The 26,938-nt window shown below is 42.5% G+C and overlaps 1 pseudogene; it reads left to right on the forward strand.

Annotated features, from left to right (window-relative positions):
- The window catches only part of LOC108517790 (protocadherin-8-like), a 60,530-nt pseudogene extending 34,465 nt beyond the window's left edge, over positions 1 to 26,065 (forward strand).
- The last annotated feature ends 873 nt before the right edge of the window (positions 26,066 to 26,938 follow it).

Genomic DNA, 26,938 nt, shown 5'->3' on the forward strand with positions numbered 1-26,938 from the left:
AGTAGCAGCATGTTTGCTTTTACAGAAAGAGAAATAGAAATTTCAAAAGATTTAATAGCAAACTGTTGTTTGATTATGTAAGTACTGAAGCTAGGATTCAGGATTTGGCCTCTCTGATTTGAAAGCCCTTATCTTTTCAGACTCACCATGGTGCCTCCATCTGGAAGGACTCTCAATTCACGATCTTACAAGGGCAGCAAAAGGATAAGATGGGAAATAATAAACCTACATTCTAGAGTAAAATATTTAATTTATGATCAAAATTTGAGCAAACATACATAATACAGCAAATGAGATACAATCCACGGTATGACTTTCTCTTAATTCCAATTACCCATCTTTTGTATTTTTGCAGTGGTTCAGTTGAGAACACTATGCATTGTTCCATCCCCCTCCTAGAACTGCCTCTTTGTCCTTAAGATAATGGAAACCAAACACATTTCCCAGGCTCACTTGCAGCTGGGGCTCTATACACGATGAGGTTCCACTAATCAGATGCATGCATGGGACACTTTCATTTGGAACACATCTATTTGTTGTCATGGATCATGGCAGAGCCTACATGATTTAGGAGTGAGTTGCTCTGGCAGGAGCTTCTTTGGTGGTCAGTTCTGGGCTGTGATTCTTGAGAAGAATTCTTAAAACCTCATTCTAGAATCATCTGTTTACCTGCTTCTTCAGCCCTTTAATGATTCTGCTACACACACACACATACACACACACACTCATAAACACACCCGGTATATAACATTCTACAGTATTAAATTTATTTTTCTTTAAACTTACTAGATTGCATAGTTTCAATTAAGAACTTTGATCAAGGAGTTCATAATCTTAGGCCTGTTTTATGAGGAATGAGATGCTCTCTTTAAAAGTAAGAGCTAAGTTATTAAATCACAGAAAAACCTCAGTCTATCTGTTGGTGATTGCACAAAATCTCCATCTCAATGATAAGTTTCCGTGAACCACATTGCTATAACTCTTGCCACTTTGCTATTCAGATTAATTATCGCACAGATTTATGAGTAATAATACTAGACCTTAGGTCATCACTTTCCTAAGGGATGCACAATGCAAAATTCTAGTTGCAGATGTTCATTGCAAAAAAATGGCTTCTACTTTCCATCTTTTTTCTCTCTAGGCTGTTTCCCTAATTTGGGCCTCAGAACTGGTAGATAATTTAAAGGCTATATTTGCTTTGTCTCAAACAGTAGTGCCTGAAAACATGCCCCTCCTTCAGGGTAGAAGTTGTAGGATGCTAATATTTCTTGTGCCTCATTGTCAACCCCTTTCCCCAACTTCCCAGCATCCTTCTTTCTTGTCTCCATAATAGCACTGTGGTTACAATTTTGTGCTTATTTTATTTGGGCTAGCATGTGTATGGCCCTGTAAATCACAGTGTATATCAGTCTGAACTCACATTATAACACACTCTGCAAGATAATGTCCATGCATGGGAAGACTTTGCAAAACTGGAAGATACTATGCTAATGTTGGCTTTTCTTTTTAGTTTAATTCCTGATGGAATTAGAGTTACAGAATTATAGAATCTTAGAAATCATCTTGGCCAGTTGTTTTATAAAGAGTTGCATAGTGTCCCAAGACATCACAAGAATTCCTTAAAGCCTTTATGGGGGGATCAGAGCTTCTCACCTCACTTCGGCCCAAGTGGCTCTACCATTGCCTCATTTTAATTCTGCTGCTAAAACAGTTTGAAAATCACTGATTTCATTGCATCCTCAGCCCATGTATTAATTCCCTTTATAATCTCTGATAGGGTTTAGATGTGTGTCCCCTCCTGTTGAAATGTGATCCCCAGTGTTGGAGGTGGGCCTGCTGGGAGGTATTGAATCATGGGGGCAGATCCGTCATGAATGGCTTAGAGCCACCCCCTTGGTGCTCAGTGAGTTCTCACTCAGTCAGTTCACGCAAGATCTGGTTGTTTAAAAGAGTCTGGGGCCTCCCTATTCTCTCTGTTGCTCCCTCTTTTGCTCTGTGATATGCCTATTCCTGCTTTACCTTCCGCCATGAGTAAAGGCAAGCAGATACCGGCACCATCCTTCCTGTACAGCCTGCAGAACTGTGAGCCAATTAAACCTCTTTTCTTTATAAATTACCCAGCCCTGGGCATTTATTTATAGCAACACAAGAATGGACTAACACAACATCTTTCATAGGTAGTTGTCCAGCCTTTGCTTGAAAATATCCAGTGACAGGGAGCTCATTACTTAATGATGCAGCTCACTGTATTTGAAGACTCTTTTGTTGTTATTATTTCATAATTCTGTGTCATAGCTAGAAATTCTGACTAACTGATTTCATTGTTGGGGTCTGGTTAATTAAGGCTTTTCTTTGTGATTTTTAAAATGCACGGATAATCATTCTAAGGCATTTTAGTAATTCACACCCTTATTTTATGCCCTTTCTGGGTAGGGATGAGGGTGGGTGTATTACCCTACCACTTTCATTTATACATCTTAATGATATATAAAACACCTATAAGGTGACAGTGAGTTGCCACAGGCAATTAAACAGAAAATAGTGTGGTTAATGAGATGCAGAACTGAGGTGGGTAGGCAGAGAAATGAAGGGGCAGATGCATATGTCAAGGGCCTACTTTGTGCTAAACCCATCGTATATTTTTTCCATATTTGACTCTTACAAAAATCAACCTTCGGTGCAATTATCTTGAAGTCCAGATGCATTAAGAAAATTGTGTAAAATTTAACAGCTAGCAAGTAGTGGAGTTGGGATTTTAACCCAGATTAGATTCTGAAATCTGAGTTCTTTCTTCCACTTCAGAAGGAAATTTCCAGTCCTTCGACTGGTGACCACTGACATCATTGTTATGGCATTGTTCGGATCATATATAGAATTCTGCAATCAATAATGTCTGCTTAAAAATTTCCTCTTCCTGCCTCTTTTTGCTTATCTGCAAAATGGACATAATAATCATAGCTATTTCACAGGGTTTTTATGAAGAGTAAAAAAGCAATGATAAGTTATGCCCTCAGTGTCCTTCTGGCACATAATTAGCCTGGGATTTCTGTTAATTTTGTATGGTTATTTATGCCATGCCATGCCCCTCACTGAGTAAATGAGAAAGCACAAAATCACATATAGCTGAAAGAAGATCTAAAGAAAAATATCCATGTGTTAAAATGTCTTAAATCTCTTTTCTGCCCAGGAACTGCATTGGATTGAATTATGATGTCAGGGGGCAGGGGCTGGGCATGGGGGTGGAAGGCAGTGGATGTGGAGGAGAAGACACCCTCTAGTTGCTTTTAGGCTAAGGAGGACCCTGTAGGGTGTCTCCACTCTGCAGTCTCTGTAGTTTAGCACCCTGGATATGTGGATATCAGAGAAAAAGAGCCCACTTGATAGGTACACCAGGCCAGTTCAAAGGCATCACCGTGGCACCAGTTTTATCCTCTTTCTATTCATGACCCTCTGATTCAGGAAACAAATCCATTAAACCAAATAGGATTAAGCTGCAAAGCCCAGCTTGTGATGTGGTTGTCAGGCAGCAGTTTCCCTGCTGGTATTAACGGGCTGTGGTGCAGAATCCTAACCTCAGGCTGTCCCACCACCCAGGCAAGCGTGAGGCTGAGGGCCAAGGAACACCACACACTTCTCTAATGTGTCACAATTACGGAGACAACTGTGCTAAGTAACTTTCCACGGATCTGCTCTGAAAACTTGCAGTGTGTTCAACAGCCCTCAAAATTTTTCATTTGGAACCTGTGGTGAGGTGGTCTGGTGGCGGTTATACTGAGCTGTGCTGGAATAAATACAGTCACCTCCAGAGATGTTTTTCTTCCCCTTTGGAGTGTATAGTTTGTAAAAGAATTTAGGTTCCTTTTCAGCATCATTTGTATCTCAACTTAGCACATTGAAGGAGAAGGAAGAGAGGTTGCAAAGATAGCACAAGTGCTAGTGGCTGCAGAACCGGATCTTGGACATTGCTAAGAATCGGGCATCTGCCTCGCTGGGAACAATATTTTGCATTTACAAAGCAGCAGCCTGTCCAGGCATTCTGAGAAGGCTGCTTACATGAGTTATCCCATTAGCACTGTCGGTGGTGCTGGGCAAGGTGCCCAGTGGCAAACACAGCAGGTAATGGAGCAGGGAATGTGACTCATCTCCAGGGACATCCTCAGTAGGACTCGAAAGTCCCTCACTTGTTGTCTCTGGTGAGTAGCGATTTAGAACACAGACTGCTACAGAGAAGCACTCACTGTTTACCCAGGATACAATTCGGAAGTTAACCCAGATCTGCAAGATGCCTCCTGTTATTAGCAGGAGCACCACTTCTCAAGTCCCAGCTTTGCACTTCAGAAATAGGTGACAATGAAATCAAAGAGAAGTGGAGGCTGCAATTCATCATGTTTCCAGGGGAATGCATATCAACACTTCTCTTTCAGGTGACAGGAAAAGGGTATTAATGATGGCCTCATTCTCTCTGAGAGACCCACATTCTAGTTTATAAGGTATAGCTAGACCAAAGCCAGTGGAGAAGGCTGTAAATGAAGTGGGCTGAGCACGAATGGGCAGGTGAGGAATTATTTAACAGGAGTTCAAGAATAGGCTGAGTTTCTCTAGGTTACTGTAGGAAAGCAAAGTTCTCTCCTATTTACTCAGGTGCCAGAAATGATTTCTTTAGTGTCAGGGCCTGCTTTGTCTTTTGGAAGGCATCCTGGTTGGTTTATCACAGCGGGTAGAGGGAACTTCACTCTGTGGGTTGGTGTTCCCTCGAGGGACCATAGGTTTTGGGTTGACCTTTCTTGAGGGCAGGGATAGGAGTGTTGCTGATGTGCAAAAACTTATTCCAGACTGCTTTGGGATGGTCGTTAGACCCTCAGGAGTTAAAAGGCCACCAATGTCATCCATGTGGCCTCAGTCTTCCTTTGCAGCTTACTTTCCAGATGCTTCCTCCATTCAGTGACCTGTACTCTTTTCTCTCCATGGGTGCCGTGCTCTTCAAACACTCTGTGCTTCCTCACGTCTCCTGCCTTTGCTTGTGCGGATCTGGCTCTGTCTGCAGGCGGAGGTCCCCCTCCCTTCCCTTCCTAACCGTCTTTGTGAGTCTTTCCCCAGCCCACAGGCAGGCTCAGTCACGGAAACATCCCCATGGCACTTTGAGCTTTCCTGGATTGCCCTGCCTTTCACAACGTGCGGCAATTATTTATTTTCTTCTCTATTTGTTCCATTACCTTGTTAACTCCTCTAGTGAAGAACCCACGTCTTATTTATTTTTACATCCTCAGGGCCTCGAGAGAGTAGACATTTACCGAAAGTTTCCCAAATGAAATGAATGGAGTCGTGTGCGCGCCGGGTGTGGGTCCTGGCAGCGGTCCCATTGTGCTGTGTATCTTTAATGAAGCTATAACCTGTCTCCATTCCAGCTTCTCATCTGTTAAAAAAGAAACAGGTATGAGAATAGTTCAGATCTACCTTACGGGACCTTGTATGAATTAGCAAACTAGAGAATTACGCAAACGTCATTTTAATGGCTGCCAAACTTGAAGATGTAGCTGAGCTATGATTGGGAACCAGCCAGGCTGCTTCAACCCACTTAAGCATAGATAATCAAATGCACAGTTTCTCTGACAGCTGCTGATCACAGACACTATTAAAGAAAGAAATGGTCATAATACAGGTGAGAAAGAGAGAGGCAAGCCTTCTGAGTGGCAACTTAGTACCACTAGGAAAGTGACAGAGCTTCAGAGGCCTCTCCGCAAAGCACGGCCAACTGCTACCCTTTGCTGGAGGTGAGGGCTGTTGGAAACGAGAGGACTTATGTAGACAATCATTTACATTTTACTAAAAATAATTGGAGTTTACAGACATTTCTTGCAAACATGCAACTGTCAGGCCTGGATGGAAAAGAAACATTTTTCTCAAATTGTGAGAAATTCTAACATCGTAGCAAAAAATCAGGAGTCTGATGATTAAATGTGGAGAGCTGTCATCTCGGCATTATATTAAAATAACTTGCCTTCAGCAAGTGCACAGTATTTCTTCTTTTAAATCTGTCACTTCTCGGGAGGCCATAGCTTCGGTTGGCTGCACCGGTGGCTTTGTAGCCATGACGGTTTAACAGAAACAGGGACACTGGGAGGCTTTCTGGGGGCAGGCTCGGGGGTGATTTGGGAGGGGTCTCACTAAGCACTGTGCGGCTGCAGCAAACCATTTGCCGACCTATTTCTTTTTGACTTAGTGGGGCCCTTTGGAATCTGAAACTTTAAACAGAACGCTAGCAGATAAATTATTTTCAGCAGTGCTCCTCAGACAGCGATGTCAGGCTGTGGGCAGAATGAACTGCATTTGTTTATGAAATCTGTTGCTTAATAGGACAATCAGTGTCTCATTTCAGCCTCTAGTCACGATACTTTTAATGATGTCCATACTGTGCTGCTTTTACATGCAAACCATGTTGGAGCAGAACAATGGGGAAAATAAAACCCTAAACTGGCAGAAGAGAGAAGAGCGATGCTGTGTCAGGCACCACGTCTCCTGCTCTGTCGAATAGAGCAGATGTGTCTTGCACTGTCTGTTTCCTCTTGTTTTGGCCCAAGAGGCCATTTAACCTCTTTCCCTAGTCAAATGCTTCCCAACGATCCCAGGGTAGTCCCTGTTGTTTCTCTGCTTTCCTGATATGTGCTGTATAATAATATAGCAATTTTTTTTTTTACAATAGTAACACTTCAATTTGCGTTACCTATTTGGCTTTTGAAGGCACATTCACATCTATATCTCACAAATTCCTAACAAAAGAGAGGCAGAGTGGACTTTACAGCAATGAAGTCTTATATTTGCCCAGCCCTTCATGGTGTGTAAGGCCTGTCTGTCCATATTGTGTAATTAGTTTGGTTGTGATTCTTATGTTGGTTATCTCCATTATACAGGTAAGCAAAGTAATGTAGAGGAGACAGCATAGCAAATTATTAAGAACAGGAAATTTTGGGATCAATTCTGTTTTGTTGCTTATTTTTATGTGATCTTGGGCCAGCTACTTAACCTGCCAGAACTTTAATTTCTTCTTTAAAATAAGGACAATAGTAACTTCCTTTGAGGTTATTATGAGGATTAAGTACAATAATATACACGTAAAACATTCAGTACAGAAGGTGTTTAATAATTGGTAGTTATTATTAGTGGTAGTATTGCAGAAATAAAGATTATGAGCCTTGACTGAAGGCACCATGGTAAGGGCTGGAATTACACATACCTGGTTACTGGAGAGCCAGGTCTCCTGAGTTTTCATCACATTCTGCCCTGTCCTTGCTGTCTTTCTTAATGCCTAAGGGGTGTGCAGATTTTCCACCTTTCAGCAATTCCAGATACAGCCTGCGAGGATATAAAAAGCAAGTGAAGAGCCTGCAGAAACGCAGGTGCAACTTGGGGTCTCTTTGCCAAAAGTGCAGTATTTCTTCAAAAGCCCTTAAATGTCACCTCTCCTTGCTCGGCCTGGCTGGAAACGCCCCCGCCATTGCCTTTCAGCCCAGGGGTGACATCGCCTGAGCCATATGTGTCTGAAAGAGGGATTCACCTTGACCTTCCTCTTTCCCAGAAGAAGACACAACACAAATGAGGCCATCAAAAGCATCACAGTTCCTCCCACTCAGCACCTCTCAAAGGTCTCACTCTGACCCCCCATTGATCAGCCGTAAAACATAAAATCAACAGCGTTCTGCTTTTCTATTTCATGCAGAAAAATCAACATTGACCAGCACTGTCAGCCAAGCTCACAGAAATAGACAGTAAAAATGGGCGTGCCCACGGACTTCCCTCTCAGATCCTCTTAAGCTTCTCCTTTGTCCGGGTCTCGGGTGACAGCTGTGGAGCAGAGCAAAATCCTGCTGCTAAGTACTAAGTGGGAGAAGCATTCGTCTTTGTCCCCACACAGAGGGTGCTTCCAGCGAGTTGGTGACTGACAGCTTGAATAAGCAGTTATTTCTCCAGGCTCAGGCATGAGAGACACATGTAACCCGGTGCCTGACCTTATGCAGCTGAGCTTGGCATTCTGGAGGCAGCTTGCTGCCACCATTACCTGTTAAGGTTAAAATATCGTTGAGCTGATTGATGATGAAGCTGTGATCATGCTACTCTCCTGCTGAAATAATTTTTGAGTTGCTCCAAGTCCTACAGAATCAGGTCCAAATTCCTTACTCTGGTGTCCATGGCTTATAATGATCTGACCCCAGTCTACCTTCCTAGTTGTGTCTCTTTTTACCAGGGTTCATGAGTCCTGTGATACAGACAAGCTGAAACATTCTCTGAAACTGCCTGCACAGTTTCTCATCTTTCAGTCGACACTTAGGTTTTTCCTTCCCCTGCTATACTCTTTTCCTTGACTGTTCACGTCTGAATCCTATCTACCCTTCAAGCTCCTTCGACACACTACCTCCTCCATGAAGATCTACCTGTTTCCTCCAGCTATGGCAAGTTTTCCCTTCTCTCAAATCCCTTAGCTCCTCGTGCATACCCTTCTTAAGACAGTTATACTTTCTTCCGAGTATGATGTAGATTGAGTATTATGAGTTTTGTATACATTCTATATTTTTTTTTGTTTGTTTTTTTGAGGCGGAGTCTCTCTCTGTCGCCCGGGCTGGAGTGCAGTGGCCGGATCTCGGCTCACTGCAAGCTCCGCCTCCCGGGTTTACGCCATTCTCCTGCCTCAGCCTCCTGAGTAGCTGGGACTACAGGCGCCCGCCACCTCGCCCGGCTAGTTTTGTATTTTAGTAGAGACGGGGTTTCACCGTGTTAGCCACGATGGTCTCCATCTCCTGACCTCGTGATCCGCCCGTCTCGGCCTCCCAAAGTGCTGGGATTACAGGCTTGAGCCACCGCGCCCGGCCTACATTCTATATTTTTTAATAGACTCTGAGCTTCTTGCAGGCAGGAGCCTATATCTTTTTATTTTATGAATCACTATCATTTAGCCCAGGATCCCTGATCCCCACAGAATGAACTTAGAAACAGCTTGTTATTAAATCAATAGATGGTCCTTTCTATTCATTTAATGAGAGCTTCACATGGGTTGAGAGAGGACCCATGTTTGTGACAATGCGTTGGTACAGCCAAGGTCTGCTCTGATTGCTTCACGCCTGGTTGGCTGTTAAATATTTTAAAAATCACCCCCAAGTTGAGGGATTCACTCAGTATGATTTTCTAGACTGTTTTTAAGGAGATGACTTGTATGTCACACCTCCGTATCAGCAAGGAATCTAGTTGTCATACACACAGACACACACACGTGCACACTCTTACATGTAAATAATTTGGCCAAATTTTCTTTAAAATAATCTGCTCCTATCTCCTTGGTACAACTGTGGCTGTTAGTGAGAAAAGAATTCATGAGCAACATTCAGAAAACATTATTAATAATTTCAACTCTTCATATTGACTCTCGAATATACATTGAGATGCAATAGTGTATTGTGGGCCAAAAAGATCAGAATAAGTCATTATCCTTACAGGGGAACCTACTCGTTATAAACAGTTTTCTCAGGAATTGGCCTTTCAGAACATGAAGAGTGGCTAATGATTGTCACCTCCTCCTCCACCACTACAAACAAGAGCCAGCATGTCTTGTCCAAATGGGCTTCAATTATTAACTATTCACGGCATCCATTAAATATTCTCCTGGGCATACAGGTTGCCACTCAGAAGTCTGAGTGTCTTACATATTTTCTAATTTCTACTGCCAGTGAAGTTTTACCTCTGTGTTGTTATTTTTTAAAGTGAAATAATTCATTAGAATACAACTTCTTGTGGCAAACCATAAACATAGCTTTGTTTAAGGAATATGAACTCACTAGTCTCTAGGAAGCTGTTATTTGTGCCATGCCAGGGGCTGTTCTCTATTTACATATTTGCAGGTGGAAGAAGTTTGCCTGCATATCGAAATGATATATATTTCCACTTTGTTAGTGAAACATCACCAAAATTCAGCAGTGAGCCTGTAGGTTATGCTGACTACCGATTCCCTTACACCAAAAAGCAACTGGAGCAAAAGGGCAGGAGAGATGACCTTTAGCTAAAGAGTTGCAAGTTATATTACTCGTCATCTCTGCTTAAACACCAAGCACCAGGCACGGGGTAGAATACAGAAAAGAATCCTTCCCACCATCAAGCCACTACCACCTGAAGCACGAAGTAGAGAACAAGGAGAGATCACCTCCTAAGCGCTGGTGTTAGAACACCCGTCCTCCTCCTCCTTGCCCCAAAGCAGCACTTTTTATTTTCATTTCCATGCTAACAAGGTAGACCTGTCCTAGCGTGTGTTCTGAAGAGGTTCTTTCATGCTCAGGGCCTGGGGAGCTTTAACATAGTTAGATGTACTCTAACAGCAGGTTGCCATCAAAAAATTCTATAATAGGATTAAAATAAAAGAGAAATGCACTTGCAGTAGGATGGCAATGATTATTTAACACACTTCAAGTGCTTGGTGGGAAGATGCAGCACAAACACAGCAGACAGACCTGCTGTGTGGGTGTGTTGCCTTCTTAACAATCAAGGTTTTGTGTTGTGATCATGGATTTTTGGAGCTCGGCTTTGGAGAATATCCAAAAGCTGCACAACAAGGTGCTGGGAGAGGACCTTCTTGCTATCCGAGATGATCATATGGATTTGTGCTCGCTGCCCAGCCACTCCGCCTAGAATGTGAGCTCCAGGAGGGCGAGGATTCTGCCTTGTTTATTTCTTAATTCCCAGCATCTAGAACTATCCCTGGTGCATATTAGATGGTCAGTGAATATGTGTTATCTGAAAAAAGTGTCCCAAGCATGGGCTCTGGAGTCAGATAGTAAAGCATACCCTCGGACAAGTTTCTTAATAATCCTAAGTGCCAGTTTTTTGTCCCTAAACTGCAGTGACTTTCTAGTGTTCTTGGGAGGGTGTCTAAAGCAACTAAAGCTATTTTTGTATCTGGCAGGCTGCATTTCATGGACAGCTGTTTGGGCTGGATGTGTTGGTAAAAACTCAGCTTTAAGAGCTGCAGTGGTATGACGCTTCTGGAGGGCTCTGCTTCATGTCTCACTAGGAAGCTTCAGCATCTGCGGCCTCTGGAGAGGTAGCAGGTGGTGGTGGTATCAGGAGGAAAGAGAGATCCTTAGGATATGCCCAGAGGTGGCCCTGGAATGAGCCAGCTGAACCAAGTTCCTGAAACTCACAGCATCAGTGTCATCCTGGAAGACAGGGAGGGAGATCTTAATGTAGCACTTATTTTTGGCACCTAGAGAGGGGCCACTCAGGGTCATCTAATAGATTGGTGTCATCAAAATCTACTTTGTGTTGAAATACCAGTTCTTTTAAGCCTATATGCTCTCATCCCATAGTTAGGTCCCCTAACTCCAGCGATTAGCTCCACTCATTTTTGCATCTGCAAGCTTTCCACTATTTTTCTGCTGTTTTACTTGGGTCGATGTGTTGGCAGTTCTCCATTTGCCCCACCCCACCAGATCACTTTTTGTCCCTTCTCTGCCCTGCTCTGTGCTCCAGGAGATGGGGTTCCCAACAATGCATTACCTCACTCCATTGTCCTTTGGTTTCCAGTTGGGTTCTGTCAATGGGAGGCATGGGCAAGAGAGCGGAAGTTAGAAGGGATAGGTCAGGATTTTTCTTTCCTACTGACTCCTTGTTTTGGCATCGTGGTCTGGCAATGGCTTTATCCCTCTGCAACCACAGCTTCTGCCTGCAGGTTTTGCTTCAAGTTATCATCTCTCATTGGGCACTGGTAACACTATTTCCTGCCATTGCCTATTCAGACCAGGGGATAATAAGGGCTTCCTACTGCCATCGGTCTCTGATGTTGTTATGGCATCAGTGCCACACCATTCCTTATGGTCCTATTAACTGTGTCCAGATCACTATAAACCACCTCATCATCAAGTCTCTTTATATGAAATATCTGAATGAAATTCTGTTGTCAGCTGGACACTCTGCAATTGTGCCCATCTTAAAGAAACCATGAGCTACCATTGTTTCTCTCTCCTCTTCTTCACAGCAAACTTCTTAAAAGTGTCCTCTATACTTTTATGATGTCCTCCTCAATTCCACTGTATCAGTCAGGGTTCTCCAGAGGCAGAGAACCAATAGGATATATAAAAGAGAGTTGATTAGGGAGAACTGGCTCACAGGATTACAAGGTGGAGTCCCACAATAGGCCTTCTGCAAGCTGGGGAAGGAGAGAAGCTGGCAGTGTGACTCAGTCCAAGTCTAAAAACCTTGAAGCCAGGGAAGCCAATCGTGCAGCCTTCAGTCTGAGGTCAAAGGCCTGAGAACTCCCTGGAGAGCACTGGTGTAAGTTCCAGAATCTCAAGGCCAAGGAACCTGGAGTCTGATGTCCAAGGGCAGGAGGAGAGGAAGCAAGAGTCTGACACAAGGAGAGAGAGAGTGCAAGCCGACTCAGCAAGTCGCTTATCCTCTTTCTTCTGCCTGCTTAGTTCTGGCATGCTGGCAGCCTATGGGATGGTACACACTCACTGAGGGTGAGTCTTCCTCTCCCAGTCCACTGATGCAAATGTCAGTCTCCTCTGGCAACACCCTCACAGACACACCCAGAAACAATACTTTACCAGCCATCCAGCCATGCCTCAATCCAGTCAAGCTGACACCTTGGGCAATCGCAGGTCCACCAAACCCTGGTTCTCCACTCTCTGAAAAATCTTACCCACCTCCAGTACGTTCTGTCTCCCACAGGCTTATGATCATCAGATTCATTCATTTGTTCAACAAATATTCATTGAGCCTCTAATAGGTGCCTAGCACTGTTCTAGGCTTGGGATGTGCTGGTGAACAAAACAGTTATGGAGCTCATGCCTTTATGGGATCAAATCTGTGCTATAAGCCTCTCATGGGATCTTCAGAGTTGTAATTGCAGTTGCCTGCCAGACATCCCCAAAGCTCCATCAGTGCAGCATCTCTGAACCCAATTTCATTATTACGTGAACCCAAAACTGTTCTCTTTCTCTCTGAAGGTATGGCACCATCACCCCCTAGTTTTATGTAAGTTAACCATCTTGCCCTTAACTTTCATCTCCAATATTTTTTCGATTTTGCTTTGGACTTTTCTCCCAAATCTCTCTTTTATTCACTACTTCTAATTCTTTGTCTAAAGTTAAAGATCTCATCATTTCTCACCTGGACCATTGGAATAACCTCTTACTGGTCTTCCCGCCCCCAGCCTGTCACTCTGATATAGTTTGGCTCTGTGTCCCCACCCAAATCTCATCTTGTACCTCCCATAATTACCGTGCATTGTGGGTGGGACTGTGGGGAGATAATTGAAGATCTCCCATCATGGGGGTGGATCTTTCCTGTGCTGTTCTCGTGATAGTGAATAAGCCTCATGAGATTTGATGGTTTTAAAAATGGGAGTTTCCCTGCATAAGCTCTCTCTCTGCCTGCTGCCATCCATGTAAGATGTGACATGTTCCTCCTTGCCTTCCACCATGATTGTGAGGCTTCCCCAGCCATGTGGAACTATAAGTCCATTAAACTTCTTTCTTTCGTAAACTGCCCAGTCTCTGGTATGTCTTCATCAGCAGCGTGAAAATGGACTAATACACACTCCAAGCCTTTCTCATTACTACTGCCAAAGTTAATCTCAAATATATTTTCCTGCTTGAAGAATTATGCCAGCTCCCTATTGCCACAGTTTTTTGTAAGATATTTAGTTTCCAGCTGAGAGGGACCACTGGTTTCTCCAGGCCTCACCCACCACATTGACTCAGGCTTCTTCTGCCTGAGCTCTCCAGACCTGAGTGAGTGCCCTGGCCTCCCTGCCTTTGCACAGGTGCTTTTCTTGAGTTGTTAGCACCTCCATCCCTCCCTTTTTAAAATTTAAGGTGTTACTGATGTCACCTTCTCTGTGAGATTTTCTCTCTTTCCAGAAAATTTAGTTACTCCATCATTTTCACTCCCATACTTCTTTGTTCTTTCCACTTGCCAAGTTGTTGTACAGTTAGTTATAAAAGTGTTGATTCTCCTTCTATCCTGAGTGCCCTTTGAATCCAGGAGACATTTTGAATCCTTGCTGTTTAGCACTGTTTGGCATAGAAGAATTGTCAGGACATACTTATGTAATAAATTAGAAATGGACAACCCTTATTCTGAAGTCTACTTTTCAGAAAAAGCATCTTCTGACCCCCAACTCTTCTTGCCACCAGCCTAGCCCACTGTGGGTAGTTGCTGTTGTGATACCTTGTCCAAAGAACCTACTCATGCCTCCATCTTGGGTCCCTAACAGGTTACAATACCTAAGTTACCTAAGAGCTGAGAGCTAGAGTAGCATCCACGGTTAGCCAATGCAAATAATCTCCTTGACCTCTACTTTATTTTTCCCTTTGAGTGGGGCTGGTGATGAGATATGGAATTTTGTGAGGACACTACTTATGGCTCCAGAGATCAGAAAGCTAGGGCCATCTCATGGAGGGCACTAGCAGGCAGAAACTCAAAATCTAAGCCTCATCTATGTGCAGTCAAAATCTCACCAAAGCCCTGGAGCTGCTTTTCTAGCCACAGCGTCCCCTTCTCAGCCCCTCACCCCAATCTGCGTGTGTTTTTATCCTACATCAAAGCAGACCTGAAAATGGGCTACGGGGGCAGGTCACCTGCAGCTGGGGGAGAGAAAGGAGAGAGGAATTAAAACATGTAGTAGGTCCTCTGTGATCAATATCTGCCTAGAGGTGGTGTTGCTAATAATACCCTGAGCAGAAGCATTACTGAAATCCTTACCTCTGATTCCCAAATGACTTGGGAGTTCAGCCAGATCAAGCTTCTGCTGCTTGTGTTTCCAAATTTTAAAATACTGTGAGGTTTGGGGCTGGCTTCAATGCAATGTTTCTTTTCCTGGGTGGTCAACTCAACTTATTTTATGTGTTTAACCGTAACCCCTTCTCCACAAACAGCAAACAAACAGTTAAAGAAGGAGTGATGAGGAGGCACTGGGGGAGTGTTTCTCTGTGGCCAAGCTGATGGGGTTGACAAGTGACCTGAGGCTACCTGTACATCCACAGAGGTGAGACAGTCAGTGCTCCCAGGCTGGCAACATGTGACCACCATGAAGAACAAAGGCTCCAGGGAATTGTTTAGGGCTGTGGCATGTGAAAAGACGAGGCCAGGCAGATGTCGTCCCATATATGGGAAAGAAGACATGAAGAAGGATGAGGATGGTGAGCTTATTCCTCTGTCAGTAAAAACTTTAAACTGATTTTGATTTTCTGAAACTAAATTTCGTGCCAGATTGTGAATATACAATATATGCTTTACTGTGTTTCAAGCGCAAAGTAGATTTACAGCAGCCGAGACAGTTTGTTAAACTCCTGACAACTCACCAAACTAGAGTGCACAGCTGCAGTCACTGTTTCTGACATGGGGGGCAAAGATCCCCCGAAACCTTTTCATCTTACCAAAGGAGGACTCCCAGGAGATTTCAAAACATATGAGAAAAGAAAGCAATGAAATTACGTCCTTGAAACATCACAAGTAGGGGCCCCATCTGATCCTACATTCTGCTCTCACTGTGACCTGATTCCTGGGGATGAAACAGGGTAATGACCAGGAAGTCAGACATTGCTGGCCTCTGATGCTCTTTGAAATGGATTGTCCTAAAGGCACGGAAGAAATTCAAGAATGGGTCTAAAGTGCAGAGCCTGGAAATTGTTAAAAAAAAAAATATTGATCTTGTTTTGATTGCAACATTAGAGCTGAGTTTAAACCACCAATATAATTTAATCTATTCCTCTGATGAAGTAAAACACTGAAAATAGCTCAATTTCTCCATCTGTTTTAGGTGGAGAATGAAGTTACCATGGGTCTAATGAGAGTATTGTTTGTTGTCATTTGAAGTAAAAATGCTTTTTTCATGCAGCTGTATTAATTTGACCATAAATATCTTATTTCCATGCTGAAAATTTATTTTATAAATTCTGACTTTTAGATTCAACCCTCAATACACTTTATGAAGTTTGTTTTCTTTTGGTCGTTGTAATTTGAGTACATTGATCTAAATGAATATTTGCTTCCTCCTTAAAAAACGTTCTTTTATACATTTCTGTTGAATTAACAGTCTAGAAGATGCCCACTAGATGGCAGTGTCACTGCATAGTTAAAGAACATCTGGGCAAGTGATAAAGAATAGCGGGCTACTTTATGTGGTAGCTATCCTGGAAAATCCAGAAGGTGGCAGATTTTGGCTATCTATGAAAAGACAAGTACAGAGACGAGTCTCCTTTTTTTAAAAAAAAAAAAAAATTATTTTTATTTATCTTTCCAGAAGGAGATTATGAGCTGAATAAAATTATCTGTGATATTTAAAATATTTGAAAATGTTTCACATTTTTCGAGCATGTAATACAAGCTGAAGGGCTAGCAAAGCTAACAGTGACACAAAATCAAGGTGAAATTGACCAATAAATTGAGAACTCCATTACAGGAACAATTTCCCCGAGTTTGAGTCATAGCATTTGAGTGATAACCTAAACTTGTCTCAACTTTGTGAAACATTCAAAGTGAAGACAGAAGAAAAGGGTGAGGAACACTGGAGGAGGCGGTGGGGTGCAGTATGGGCACTGATGTTTATATATTTTCACCAAGTTTTCTAGTCTCTCAGAGGACTTTCAGCAGACCCGTGCTTCAGTGTTCAGTTTTTTTCAAGGCTACCGATTATCTAAAGGGATCTGGGTTTTAAAAATGAAAAATGACAGCTTGAATACAATAGTCCAGTTTCGAGCGATCATGCACCCTCACAGCTTTGCTGGCTATTGGAGACATTTGCAAGGAATACAAATCCACATCTGAAACTGCAGTTTCAGTTCCTCATTTCAAACCTTGGGTTTGTGTGGGTAAGTGTGTGCTAGCTTGTTCTTAGGGAATATCTGTTTCTTAGTTGATTTTGGCCCCAAGCAGTACGGATGGGCTTGCCTTCCCACCCCACTGCAGGAAATACACATTTGTGTGAGGGTGCTGGGGGTGGAAGGACTGCAGGACAGCAGGATGGTGGCTTGGAAGTCATTCTTCAGAGTGACAGCTCTACATGGCTCTTGGCACTCCAATATGTCAGGGAACTGGTGCTCAGACTGGGATCATTTATCTCATTTAAATATTCCAAAGAGAGTAGCCTACATAGTCAAGTCAGATCCATTTTCATCTTCATGCTTTAAAATGACCTGGTAGCCTCTCTCAAAAGGAGTGGGGTGGGGGAGAAGGAAAGGAAGGAAGAAGGAAAGAAACGATGGTAAGGAAATGCAGCAAGTGAGTGATATACAAGGTGAACACAGAATTCAATATCCAGGACGAGGACACATATGTCTTGGACCCCAGATATATAGCTCAGAACTGATGGAGAAATGGGCAGGAAGAGAGATAATCTTTATCTCTGTTCCCAAGCCTTCAGAAATAGCTAAGGCTAAATCACTCTCAGAAGAAAGCAGGAAATGAAGACTGCTCCAAGTCACCCATGAGATTTCAGAGTGCAGGCCACTGGCTGAGTACATGTTTTTTTTCTTCTTCTTTTTTAAAAATTTGAGTCACACACTGAGTTCAGGGTCAGTCAGTATATGGAAACCTCAGTCGATGTTTGAGTCTAGGCTAAGCTTCTAATTTCTGCTTTATTTAGGAAAAATTGCTAGATTTTATTTGGATTTAGAATCTGAAATCTATGCAAAAAGCAAAAAGGAGAGGAGATTGTGGCATTTTCCACAGCTTCATTTGTTCCTGGGAAAACCATGTATCTATCCCCTTTTCTAACATTTCACATGCCCACTCACATATTTGAAAGTTTATGTGCCTACCAAACCACATAGCCTTTTGGGTTACTTGTACCTTTTTTTTTTTTTTTAATTTAAAGCTAATTATTACTGCAGCAGGATTTTAATAGTTTGGAGTAATAATTGTTGGGATGATGAGAACAAACCCTGGTGCTTGAAAGAAAGTGGCCCATTCTACAATATAAGATGTTTTATATTATGTTATTGCATATCCTTCATTTATGGTATTTGGACTTGCTTCCCCACAAAGAGGATCTGTGATCAAAGAAGTGAAAAAAAGGCTCAGAAAATGCTTTGGTAGTCACTAACTTGTGAAGCATGAAGTCCATTATCTGCATTGGGCCTATAAGCCCCCTCATACAAACCAGGCCATTGAAATTGATGTTCTTTGAGTTTTCTTGAATTGTCTGGAAAATATTTCAGTCCTCCAGTCAGCTAGCTTAGTGAGCCTATGGCATTCACTAGCAAAGCGCTACCTTTAGGGAATCATATTGGTGTGGTTTAGTTATCCTTGCAAATGCTTCCATTTCAGACTTTGCAATTATAAGCAGACAGGGAGACTCTAGTGAATTACTTTCAGAGTTGTGAACCTACAAAGAATCAACTTTTCTAACCACATTCATTCCCGGAGGACTCAGAACTTTCCCAGTGGCACTGTAGAACTTCATCTCATTAGCATGGTTCAGACCCGGGGATTTAATATTTGCCTAGCACAAAGGAAGAGAACAGGATGGCTTGCTCTAGTTACCTTCGTCATTGCTGTGACCCAGGAAATACAGTCATCTCAGGTTTCTGCAGGAATTTGCTTTGTTTGGTTCTGTTTACTCCTTCTTCTAGGTAGTGATGAGATAGGATTGAAATGGGTAAATCAACAGATAGAAGCTAAGGAGTTTGCTTCTATTCCACTTCTGAATGATACTGGCAAGGATTCCTCCATCTCTTTTCTGTTCATTTTCCTTGTTAATCAAAGGGGCACGGTAATACTTGCTGTCTCAACAGAGGCATCTTGGGGTTCAAGTAAACCTGTGAGACTAAGTTGACAAGAACTATTTGGTATGCCCAATGTAAGGGAGCACTAATTACTTACATTGAAACATTTAAACATGTTTACTTACTTATAAACATAAGTTTATAACTAATCATGAGGAAGGAGGAAGGGGGCATTGATATCATTAGTGCAATTCACCGTTTATTTCTGGTTCTTTTCCTTCCTGCCCCTTTTGCTGCTCTCTTGACATTAGATGATTTGCTTTGGCCAGAGAATATGAGTGGAAGGAATTATGTGTCACTTTCAGGCAGAAGCTCTAAGAATCTGGTCTGAATGGTTGTATTCTGTTCTCCCCACCTAGGTCACTCTGGAAGATTTTGAGAGATGGAACTATTGTTAGCCTGAGTCCCTGAAGTGATCTTGATGGGCAAAGTCCCCTTTCCAACTCATATCATATATGCAACTTCATGCTGGGCATTTAGTTAGAAGTAAGAAGTGAACTTTTGTTGTGCCAAGCTATTGAGATTTTGGTATTATTTGTTACCACTGCAAAACCTAGACTCTTCTGATTGATACACAGGAGTTGCCTTCTGATTTATTTTCTGTAGACTCTGTAGACTCTCAAGGCAATGCCATACTTCCATTTTATAAGGCCCTATATCACCCAGTCTTTATCATTTCTTCAGACTTATTTATCTGTCTTTGAATAAGAAAATTCTCTTAGTTCTGACAAGAAGAACCTTTATTGGTCCTTTGCATATATGGTCTATCTGCCTGCCACAGCATTCTCACCCTCCCTCTTATCCTGCTGTCTTTTACGTATCATTTAGATGCTGGCTGAAATATCACTTTTACCAGGGCATCTTCCTGGACTTTTTGGACTGTCTCTTCTTTATGCTCCCAAGGAACTTTTGCCACTTTTATAAATACTGCATTGTAATTGCTCTTTCTGGCATGCCTTTATGTATAATGTTTTCCTGTATCTTTACCATTTGACCCTAGTATATAGCTAATAATAAACACTATATTTAAAATATAACATGAGCGTTAGAAGAGGGTACTTAGTGAAGTGAATGGAATCTGGAATTTTTAAACCTATGTTGTTCCCTGTCTCCCACACTGTTTCTTTTCTTTAAATTGACCATAATAAGAGAGTATTGGTTGGAGAAGGTCAGCACCCAAGATTTACATTGTTGATTCACAGCCTGACGGGGGATGAGCCACACCTTTGACTTTCTACCTGCAGTTCTCTGCTATACGGCCCCACAAGCTCCTCAGAAGCTGTCATACTTTCCTCCACTGTCCCTGGTGCACCACTTGCTAGGTTACTGCTTCTCCCACTGCCTCTGGATCTCTGATTCTCTGTTCACCACGGCCTCCCCTCTGCTGATTGTGTTGCTGTTATTGAAGGAGGCCACAGAAAGATGAAAGTGGATAAAAAGGAGACCTAGGGCAGAAAAAACTCAACTCTGCCCCAGAAATGATCTGGAAAGTTTAGGCCTTGAGCAAAGCTTTAGAAGTGGGAAGTATCTGCAGATAGTACTCCCTCTTCTCTGAACCTGTCCCCTCTGCCAGCCAAGGTGCAACATAGTTGTCCATGGTCCTGCACCTGTAAGACCGCATCTTTTTTTTTTTTTTAAACCACTTCATTGAAGGATGATTGGCAAGTAAAATGCTGTACATATATAACGCATACAACTCAATGAATCTGGGGATAAGTATACATCTGTGTAACCCTATCCCTTATGCTTAATCTCCTCTTTGAGTTAACAAAGATTACTTTCTTACTCTTATTTGTAATGTTAATATGTAATATTCATAATAATAATATTGACAACATCATAATCAAAAACAAAAGAGTTAACATTCATAGGTTGCTTAGTATATTCCATAAACTTAGTTAAGAACTTTATGAGTGCGATTTCATCTACCGCTTGCAACAGTATTAACATACAGTTAGTACTCTTGCAATTTGCATGTGAGAAATTAGGGCTCAGTGTAGTGAAGCAAACTGCCACTGTCATACAGCTGGTAAATGACAGAGATAAGACTTGAATCAAGGTCTTTTGATTCCCACCCTAGGCTTTTTCCTCTTATGTTCTATCTCTAGGAGACTGAAAACACCTTCACAACATAAGAGCAGTAATTATATAATTTCAGGATCAAATTAAATGAAGGGAAGTGATGTTTTGGCTGGGAGCTCTTGCTTGGCCTCCTTCACATCACATTGAATGAAGGGTCATCTGTTTTGCCTACTCTTAAACTCCATCTCAAGCAAAAGAAAAAGTCAGGGATAGATTTAAAGAAAGATGGCCTATCTTTTTCTTTTGCCACACTTTTGGGAAAAGAAATTTTCCAGGAGATATGATTTTGGCTGGCACACAAGCAGCAAAGGGACTTTTAAAAAGAAGCATTATGGTTCTCTGGCATTTTCATTCTGGGGTGCTGAGATATAACGAAACAAGGAAAGCATTGAGGAGCCAAGGTCATTATGAATATAATTCAGATTTTAAATTGCTATTTGTAGAAAAATATTCCTTAGGCCTGTTTGAACTAGGTTATTCCTTAGGCCTGTTTGAACTAGGTTAAGTATCTATAGTAATTATATTTACGGGCAATCGCTTGGCCCTATACTCCTTTTGCCTATGTGGACACAGTAAACTTTTGAGATAGTAGGTGGTAGGGCTGCACATTAAAAGAGAATAATGTTATTGCCCTCATTAAGAGAGACCCTGATTCTTTTAAGTCTGCTCTAACAGGAGCCTTTGGAAAAACAAGAGAAATTTCAGAATATCTGATTAATTTAGATTGAGCAATTAACAAAGTGACATAGTTAACACTACTGCTAGTATCACTCATTAGCTTGGCTGCGTGGGAGGCAGCCTCTGTCTTGGGAAGGAGGCTATTAGAATTTAGGTGCTACCGCATATATCTGGAAGCCAGCCCAAGCAATCAGGTTCCTGTCTGTGAGGCTTACAGAGGTTGAAAAATCTACTTTTGGTGGTGTGTGGTGCTGCACTTGTTTTTATTCTAGCAGAGGATGAAATGGCTAGAGAAATAATGTTATTTCCATAGTGTATGCTTCTCTTAGAGGCAAAAGCTGTGCTGCTGCTGGAGCTGCTCCTATCTATGTGTCCTGGATTAGGCTGGGTAGATGCCCTCCTGTTCTTTCTACAGTACCAGCCTGGGCACAGGGTCCTGAGGCTTGAGGAGACCCTTGTAGGACCTTCACGCCTGAGTCCTCTCGGCTGAGCCTCTTGCTGGGTTTACATGGTGACAATCACTGAAATGAAACCATTAAGAATTACTTGGATATTTCAAAATATTTCCCTAAATACTTAGATTAGAGGCCCATCCAATATTCAACTAGAGTGACTCGGTGAAGTTGACCTGGTTCCAGGGTCACTTTGAATAGCTCAAATTAGTAATGGGCTATTTGGTGTATAACAGGCTTCCTAAAGAGAGGAAAATAGCCATTTCCTTTATGTGTTATGGTGGCAGTGAGGGGAAACGCCAGCTCAAGTAGGGTAGGGGCACCAAATCCTGTCCCCAGATGGAAACTGTTGTAAATTGGACAAGCTCTGAAGCCAAGTGTTTGGGGCAGCTTGGGCAGCAACTCACAGCCCGAGGGTTGGGAGTGAGCTGGCTCTAGGAGGGAACCTTTCGTTTGGACTGGGAATGGGGGATTAGCAGGGCCACCTAAAAAGAGCTGCTGGATTATCCAAGGACAGTGTCTGTTGTTATGCAATAACTAGTGGGTCTGGGTTAGCTCAATCCTGGAGGCAGAGCCCTGAGGTGCAATGGCTGGACACATATCAGCCAAGTGGGAGATGGGGGCTGGAAAGTCTGTTCACACATGGCAAGGCTCTGGCTATCCTAAGCACCAGAAAAAAGCTCCAGCTTCTGGCAAAGAAGATTGGTGGAGCAAGTTGTGCCACTGGGACCCCTATCATACCAGGATACCAAGCAGGTGTCTCCAGACCTAGCCTGGGAAGCTGGTGTGGACTAGACTTGACAGAGGAAATTACTGAGGAATATCTGCCTTATCAACAGGGTCAATGTGGGAGGGGCTTATAGTACTATAAAATGGAAATACTTGGATGCCCAGGGCTCATCATGGACTCTGCACATCCTGAGACTGTTGGATTTCGAAGACACTTGTTGGGAGGGCTATATGGGAACCTAACAATGATAAAGACTCTTCAGATCTCAGGTCTGGAACCCATGCTTTGATTGGAAGCCACTAAGAGCTGATGGAGTGGAGGCTACTGTTATGCCTCTCAGCCTGGCCAGTGCAGGCACAGCAGCAAGCGGATCCAGGCCAGGGGTGGACCTTTCCTAAAACTCAAGCTCCTGTGAGTTGGGGAGACAAAGATGGGCACAGAGGAGAACTGTTGCCTAGTTACTAGGAATAGTCCTTTCATGTCTCATAAAGCTTGCCTCTTCCGCTTCCCAGGGCTTTGCTATCCATCAAGGTACCCAGCAAACAGCTGCCAGATGAAGATGCCAGAAGGAACATCTGAATCCTTTATGTCTCTGATGTCTTTGGATGATGTGTGATAGCTTAGGCATTCAGATTTCTTAAATACAAAGAATTTATATAGAGGTTACTGGCCACATGCTCCAATTCCAGATGTAAACTTTGCAACTCTGAATACATCCTACTTGCAAGTCTCTATGTAATACAGTATCCAAAGTTTGAAAGAATTGGTTTGAATTTGAACTCTGCCACTTACTAGCTAATGACATTGGGCCAAACAGTTTATTTGAATGTGAGATTTCTTATCAATACAATGGTCATAAGATTGTCCTTTTCAGGCATATGGGAGATAATGTATGCAAAATGCCTCACACAGAGTTACTGTTTAATAAATGGAAATGGCATATACATGCATATATGCATGGCCCAAAGCCTTGTTATGGAGCACTGCAGCACTGCACTAAACCTATAGTAAATTGGGGATATCAGAAACAGTGGTCACTGGGCATGGTGGTGTGTACTTGTAGTCCCAGCTACTTGGGAGGCTGAGGCAGGAGGGTCACTTGAGTCCAGGAGTTCTGGGTTGTGGTGTGCTATGCTGATTGGGTGTCTGCACTAAGTTCGGCATCAATATGTTGATCTCCCATGAGTTGGGGACCACCAGGTTCCCTGAGGAGGGGTGAACTGACCCAGGTGGGAAATGGAGCAGGTCAAAACTGTGCTGATCGGTAGTGAGGTTGCACCTGTGAATAGCCACTGTACATTAGTTTGGGCAACATGGCGAGACCCTATCTCTAAAAATATTTTAAAAAGAAATGGTCAAATAAAATAATTTTATTAATACTGGTCTTTTGATACTGATAAAAAATCACGTGGACCCTCTCTGCTGTAGATCTGGCATTTATTTTTTGAATATATTACATATTGCAGGCAGTAGTGATTCCCATCCCTCAACTTGTCCCCTCACCCCCAGTTGGGATCATTGGTGTAAGGAGAACTGTAAAGGATAGAGTGTTTACATCTGAATGGCAGTGATAGAATGAAAGATTGAGAATCACTGATATGGGTTGCACTCTCTGGAAACACCAAGGCATACTGTAGCCCCACTTACTTTTCTTTTAAGGGAAACATTCAGTAAATTGCATTTTGCTCAAGTTTGTGCCAACACAAAAGCCAGAAAGAGTCTATTCAAAAGAAAAAATGAAACATCTCCTTGGTCCAATAGTAAAAAGACTGCCAAATATCCTCTTTTATCTGGCTCAGAAAACCTTGCAGAGGTTAATTTCTAGCACTTGTGGCTCTTATAACAGCAGAATGATAATTGCAAGCTAGACTACTGCTCTATGGATAGCAGCTGCTTCTGGTCACCACACTCTCCTATGCTAAAGACAGGCTCTCGTTTTGGAGGGTGCAGGAAAAAAGTGATGAATGAGATGGTGAGTTTTTCACACTAAGAAAATAAATAGGTATATGAGGTCTCAGGAAACCTGGGAGGGGAGAAAGGAGATGGGGGAGGGGAGAATTCAGCTGGCCTAGGAGATGAGTGGTTCTGCCTGAGTCCGTGTTATCTTCGTCCTGGGTTTCTCTGCAGCAGAACTGGTCTATGCCTAAGAGGCACTCAGTTGGAATAAAAAGAAATAGAACTTGACACGTAACTGTTAGTCAAATTCTGTCTTCTGAGTAACAACGCCCATAGGTATGAAGAGTGAAGGGGTCTGATATCAGTTTACCTTGAGTAAGGCACTGTGTGCGTTATGTCCAGCAGAGCACCAATGAAGCACCTCTTATTGGTGATCATGTTTTGCTGGCCTTATAAAGGACTTGAAGTTCAATACAATTCTATAGGAAACTGAGGATTTCTTCATTGAATTGGCATTAACTACTTTTTAAATGTAAATTTTCAGCTGCAAGCCTTTTTTAATATTAAAAAAATCCTACAAGTACATCAGGGTAAATCAAAGACTAATTGGCGACCAAATTATAGGGTTTAAAGCTCTTTTTTTTTTGCCATAAGTGAGTAAAATAATTAGCAAATGTGAATACTTGCTTTTCTTTCATTAATAACGAATCACATGGTGATATCCCATTTTAGCAAAATAAAATTTCAATTTTAGACAGGGCTGCAATTCCATTATGAGGCATTTTGTATTCAGCCAGTGCTTGGTGTTCATCGGCTGGTGTCTCCTCATGCCCAGACTGAGGCTTGTCTTATTCTCAGGACGGCTGTCGTTAGAGGACAAGGTGGAAATGAACAACTATATTGGGTTCTGTGGATGGGATTAAGCAACATTCTTTACAAATGCGTTCCTAGGGCTTCCATTTTAGGAGTAAGCATGGAGAATGGCAGAAAGCAAGGGGGGTGGATGAGTAGTCCATAGAAGACGGGAGGCAGAACCTGGTCTGAGGATCCTTTGGGATGCTATTTTCCCTGCTTGATGACGGTTTCAGCCCACTTCCTATCAGCCAGAGCTATTTATATTCAGAGGCACAGATTCCACAGCTGTAAGGAAAGTGCCTGTGAGTGCCTCTGAAATCTGAGTTTCTTCTCCCCTTTTCTTAGGGAAAATTTACCAAGTTGTTTTTGAATATAATCATGAAGAAAAGGCAGAATTGGCTAGGGACAACAGAGTTATCTTTCCAGGAGAGGTTGCATTGTGCTCCCTATGTAGCTGCTGCTTCTCTCTTTTTGATAACGTTACTTCCTCTCATTCCCAGACACCACATCTGATTTCTAATAAAACAGTGATTTTTGTCCTTTTCTTGACCTTGCAGGAAAGGTGTTTTTCTCTTGGCTATCACGACAAAGATTCTACAAGTCTTCAGGTGAGGGTCATTCTGTAAGTAAAGCTATTAACTTGGGCTGGTAGAGGGAGAGATATCTGAGGGGCAAAACCGAGAGGCACTGGCCATATGAGGGTGACGTTGTTAGGAAGGGCATTGCAACATGATGCAAAACCACTCATCAGGTGTGAAGAGAATTGGAATCTCGGCCAGGTTCTGCCCCTAGGGGCCGAGCTGGAGGTCAGTTTACCTTTCTCGCCTCTCTTCTCATCTGTTCCTGATGACGTCTGGGGTTCCTCTCAGCTATGAAATTTTGTGATTGCTGCAAGGCTTATTTTCCTCCTTCCTGTGCAATGATAACAGCTCTGGGGTTGGAAAGTGATCTAACAGTGTTGCGACATGAATGAAAATGTGTCTTTTCAAGAGTTTTGCTGAGAAAAGCCCAGTTTCCTGCAGAGAAAAACAATCCCCCACAACCCCGCCGCTCCAATGCAAAGAGGGGTGGTGTGGGATGGTGGCAGAAATGAAGAATAATACCACCACTTTATATTTTACCTTTCATGATAAAACAGTAGTTTTAAAAGTTGTAAAATGTACTAGTTTGACAAGTGGCACATTTAAAACCTGATTTAGCAAAAGGTTTTACCTTTGTAATTTTAAAACTGTCACTTGAACTAAAATATAGGCTAGCAATTTGGCCTTTCATATTTAATGTTTTCTTTTTTTCCCTTTTTATTTGCAATTCATTTTGTTCAGCTTTGATTAAAGAAGTGGCAGCAATGGGAAGGAGAATAGCCAGGACTTGGCTAATTCGTCGTTGGAAAGATGAGAGTGTGACCCTTCACACAAGTTCAGATTGGAAACTTTTCAACACCAGCCCTTGTTAGTTTTAGCACCTTAGTCATATATCTTACC

The sequence above is a fragment of the Rhinopithecus bieti genome, unplaced genomic scaffold, assembly GCF_001698545.2.
Source record: "Rhinopithecus bieti isolate Rb0 unplaced genomic scaffold, ASM169854v2 scaffold_41709, whole genome shotgun sequence".
Classification (NCBI taxonomy): domain Eukaryota; kingdom Metazoa; phylum Chordata; class Mammalia; order Primates; family Cercopithecidae; genus Rhinopithecus; species Rhinopithecus bieti.